We start from the raw sequence: 5,523 nt of genomic DNA, 5'->3' as shown, positions 1-5,523 counted from the left end.
GGAAAGACGTCATCACAAAGGATGAATTTTCTTTTTTAATGCAATCCAACCCCACGACCCCCATATTTTATTTCCTGCCAAAAATCCACAAGAGCCTGTCCAACCCACCAGGGAGACCAATTGTTGCCGGGATAGACTCCCTTACATCAAATCTGTCTAAATATGTTGATGTGTTTCTAAATCCGTACGTTAAAAAATTACCATCATACCTTAAAGATACCACCATGGTCCTGAATGAAGTCAAGAAAGTGAAATGGAAAGAGTCATATATATGGATAACTATTGATGTGCAATCCTTATATACCTGTATCGAGCACGAAAAAGGAATTGAAGCAAGCAAAGAATACTTGGACAAAGATAACACTCTCACCGAACCCCATAGGAATTTTATTTGCGATCTTATGAAATTCATTTTAAGCCGTAATTATTTTAAATTTTTAGACAAATTTTACCTACAACGGTGCGGCACCGCTATGGGGACTATTTTTGCCCCAAGCTTCGCCAATTTATTTATGGGAAGATGGGAGGAGAAGCACATATACACCACGCAACACTTCAAGGAATCCATTGTCATGTATAAAAGATACATTGACGATATCCTGATCATATGGGATGGGAGTGCCGAATCATTTCTGGACTTTTTTAAACTTTTACAGATCAATGATTTTAATTTATCTTTTACCTACAATCTGAACAAAGAGTCCATTGAATTCCTGGATCTAATCTTAATGGGAGAGAAAGAGGCAGTGTCTACAAAAATTTTTATAAAAGATGTTGATAAGAACAGCTACCTTCACTACAAGAGCAATCACTCCAAAAAATGGAAGAACAACATCCCCTACTCTCAATTCCATAGAATAAGGAGGAATTGCAACAAAAACGAAGAATGTGAGGAACAACTTGAAACATACAGAAAAAGATTTGAGGACAAACTTTATCCAAAAACTATACTAGACAAAGCTGTTACCAAGACAAGAAATTTGGAGAGAGAAAATTTGCTGACCTATAAGGAAAAAACGGCACCAAAGGAGTCTATTTCCTTTGTTACTACTTACAGTTCTCATGAACAAACCATCAGGACTTCACTAAGAACCCACTGGGACATACTTTTAATGGACCCCATCTTAAAGAAGATCCTTCCACCACAACCAGAACTAGTATTTCGAAAATCACGTAATTTGAAAGACATCCTCGCGCCCAGCATGCTAAAAGAAATACCATTAGAGGGAAAATCCAACTCTCTCCCCAAATGCATCGGATCTTACAAGTGTGGACACTGCAACATCTGCAAATTTCTTAATCCTAACAGAAAAACTTTTTGCAATACAGACGGCACACAAGAATTCAAAATCAAAGAATTCATGAACTGTAATATTACATCCGTAATCTATTTGTTGGAATGTACATGCCACAAAAAATATGTAGGTAAAACAAAAAGAACCTTGAAAATTAGAGTACAGGAACATGTACGAAGTATCAAAAACAAAGTAGAGACTCACTTGCTGTACAGACATTTTAAACTGGAACACAATTGTAATCCAGAAGAGATGACTTTCAAAGCCATCGAACACGTGACCAGTGGCGAAAGGGGTGGAGACCTTGCCAAGAAGCTCTCTCAAAGAGAGATGTTTTGGATATTCCAACTAAAAACTGCACACCCCATGGGCTTCAATGAGGGATATGAAATCGCTCCATTTCTATGAGAGAAGTACCCCCCTCCAAAATCTTCTGGATACAGATAAGCCAATTCTTTCCTTCTCAAGCTTGCTTCACATCATCATACTTACTTTCCGATCACCACTATTTGTAAAACACCGTATATAGTCACTAATTATCTTAATAAAAAACTTTTATAGTATATGCCTGACTTATTTCATTATATGCTACAGTCATACCGCACTGGTTCTACGCCCAATTCCGTCCGATCTTGGAAGCTAAGCAGTGTTGGGCCCAATCAGTAACAAGTGGGTAACTACTTGCGAATATTGGGTACTGTAGAAGAGCGAGCCTTGTCAGGCTTGAAATAATATTAATAGATGGCTAAATCACTATTGCACAGGTTCTTGATAGCAAATAATTAATTTAACACATCACCAACTCTCACAACCAGTCATACACATATGCACTTTTTATCTATATATATCACCAATGACTAGTATATGACTGAGTAATATATTATGAACATACTAACGTATCCTAAATGGTTCCACGCTGTCTAGCACATATGCACATAACTGATATCAGATACTAGTTTATAATTATTTTTATCTCCTCACTGACCATCACCATTCATAAATTATTCCTATGCCTATACCATGTGTACAAGGTTATCTATTACTTCTCTAAGGTCAAAAAAAATGTATTCAAAACCTTTTTATGCCACAAAGTGACTAGTATAAATATGGTCCATGGTTTAATTCTACATTTTGTCCACCTCACTGTTTGAACAAAAAAACGTCACTTTTTTGCAACAATTGTTATTTTTCAAAACTCCCCCAATATAAAGTCTCAGATCACTGTATGATAATTGAAAATTCTTTAATAGAATAGACACTAACATATACATCTTTCTATATTTTTTACTTTTCATACGTGCGCTGCTTCCAAAACGGAATTCTGTACTGTTATATTTATTGGATGCCAGAAACTCCAACAAAATGGCCACAGCAATGATAAATGAAGGACAACTACTACTGTCAAATAGAAAGACTCGGCACTGATGTATGCTTCAGAAATCAAAATCATCCACAAAATGGCCGCCGCGATGACTGACAAGCTGCCCAGCCTATAGATGAAGATCCCGCCCGCAACCGGAAGTGACGCGACGGCAATAACGGAAGAACAGACTGAGAAACATAAACAGACTTGTTCACGGACCGGAAGTGTGGCGCTTGTGCGCATGCGCAATACGAGTACTCCTACAAAGGAAGTGGGGCGGAAGTGACGTCGGCCCCGTCCCCGGACTGTTTTACTGAAGTTTTATAGTATTTAAAACTCGTTTTTCATATATGAAAAGCTCTATGAGGTTGTTTTATAATACACTAAGTAACTGTTATACCCATGTTAAAAAACTCACATAAGGTAATAATATTAGTCCACACAGGAAGTGATGTCACAACTATCCATTCTTAATTGCATGTGCTATAAATAAGAGTACCTGTTCAGTAGTCCCATACCCCCTGATGAAGTCAGAGTGACGAAACGCGTTGGGTGTACCTCCATTGACTCTCCACCTTAAAAAGATAAGCAGCATTCTCTCTTTTTTTGGATATCCTATCATCACTGCCTTTATACTATTTATATTATTGTTTTAGCTATCCTTTTAGTTGGTATTAATTTTTAGCATATACCCTCCGGCTTTTAAACCCACTGTGACATTTTATTATAACTGGTTTTATACCTTGGTTTTATATTTTTTGTATTAATAAATATACTACTATTTTTTTACGTATCCAGTTAGTCTCTTCATATTTTTTATATTTGACACCGTTGGTCGCTGTAACCCTCATCCCCCCTCTTTTTATACAATTTAACCTAGGCAGTTTATCCCTGCCTAATACTTGAGGGTTAGCTGACGCCTTGAATTATTTAAGGAGTGTCTGATTCTGTCATATTTATCTATCTCACACACACCTGTGGCGCCATACTTCCACTGTCCAATATATATATATATATATATATATATATATGTAGTTATAATAATGCTGAAGTAACATTCTTTATTCTCATGTGCTGAACGCTCTGTTCAAGAAGGTCTGGGTCAGCCCTGACAAGATGATTTCAAATCCTCAAGAGGATTCCGATTGTTTATTCTTTTCCCGCCGCGGATAGAATAAAGTGGGTGTCACCCCCTGTTCTGCACGGGGCCCTGTCACGAAGCCAGCGAATCATATGTAGGAAGCTTTCGTTATGTTCTAGTTATGTGTCCACGCGTACGTCAGTTAGACCTGGCCATTACATGCGCATGGGGAGTAGTAGTAGTATTCAAAAATGGTCGGTTGCCTGGTCATCCGTTATAGATACCCTGGGGAGAGATGGTATACTCCTTACGTTGGGTCGTATCAAGGATGCTGCAGCATGCTTTCGTGTGACTGCAAGGGATAGAGGACTCTTGGGTTCGCGGGCCGATTCCATGGTTTCGGCTAGGAGGGAGTTGTGTATTCACCAATGGAATGCTGAGGTTGACTCCGAGAAGATATGGAGTCTCTTCCAGATGAAGGTGAAGCCCGGTTCGGTGACGACCTACTTAATTTGATCTCGGCAGATGCCGTGGGTAGGTCTACCTTCTGGGCCTATGTTCCCTCACAACGGATGATGACGCATAATTGTCAGATGCAGTCATGTCAGCCCAATAGATATGGATTCCCCCTTCTTTCTTTGCAGGTAGAGGAAGGAGAAAAGGGAAGAGGTCAGCAGCCTCTTCAAGGTCACAGGGGCAGAAATCATCCTCTGTTTTCTGCCAGATCCACTGCATGACGCTGGGACTCTCTTGCGGGAGCCCACACCGGTGAGGTCACGTCTAAAACTTTTCAGTCGGTCCTGGAACAGACTTGGACCCGTGGGGTTTACGAATAGTGTCCCAAGGGTGCATACTGGAGTTTCCAGGCGTTTTTCCCTCACCAATTTTTCATTATTACCGATTGTCCTCCGGACGGGGAGGGAGTATGCAACGCAACACAAGAGTTGTGTCAGGATCAGGTCATGGTCCTGGTGTCCCCTGTCACAATAGGGAGAAGACTGTTAGTCAAGCCTCTTCGTGCTCCCGTAGTCAGACGGCTAGGTCAGACCAATCCAAAAATCTGACATACTTTAATTTCTATTTCTCTATCGTCCTAGTGGATGCTGGGGTTCCTGAAAGGACCATGGGGAATAGCGGCTCCGCAGGAGACAGGGCACAAAAAGTAAAGCTTTTCCAGATCAGGTGGTGTGCACTGGCTCCTCCCCCTATGACCCTCCTCCAGACTCCAGTTAGATTTTTGTGCCCGGCCGAGAAGGGTGCAATTCTAGGTGGCTCTCATAAAGAGCTGCTTAGAGAAAGTTTAGCTTAGGTTTTTTATTTTACAGTGATTCCTGCTGGCAACAGGATCACTGCAACGAGGGACAGAGGGGAGAAGAAGTGAACTCACCTGCGTGCAGGATGGATTGGCTTCTTGGCTACTGGACATCAGCTCCAGAGGGACGATCACAGGTACAGCCTGGATGGTCACCGGAGCCGCGCCGCCGGCCCCCTTGCAGATGCTGAAGTAAGAAGAGGTCCAGAATCGGCGGCTGAAGACTCCTGCAGTCTTCTAAAGGTAGCGCACAGCACTGCAGCTGTGCGCCATTTTCCTCTCAGCACACTTCACACGCAGTCACTGAGGGTGCAGGGCGCTGGGGGGGGGCGCCCTGGGAGGCAAATGTAAACCTATATAAAGGCTAAAAATACCTCACATATAGCCCCCAGAGGCTATATGGAGATATTTAACCCCTGCCTGTATTCACAAAATAGCGGGAGACGAGCCGCCGAAAAAGGGGCGGGGCCTA

The 5,523-nt window shown here is 41.5% G+C and overlaps 1 pseudogene; it reads left to right on the top strand.

Moving 5' to 3' along the window:
• The first annotated feature begins 1,881 nt into the window (after window positions 1-1,881).
• LOC135052375 (5S ribosomal RNA) lies at window positions 1,882-2,001 on the top strand (annotated as a pseudogene).
• Window positions 2,002-5,523: the final 3,522 nt, after the last annotated feature.

Source organism: Pseudophryne corroboree, chromosome 2, assembly GCF_028390025.1.
Source record: "Pseudophryne corroboree isolate aPseCor3 chromosome 2, aPseCor3.hap2, whole genome shotgun sequence".
NCBI classification, from domain to species: domain Eukaryota; kingdom Metazoa; phylum Chordata; class Amphibia; order Anura; family Myobatrachidae; genus Pseudophryne; species Pseudophryne corroboree.
The sequence above is the reverse complement of the archived record's forward strand: the minus strand, read 5'-3'. Positions and strand labels throughout refer to the sequence as shown.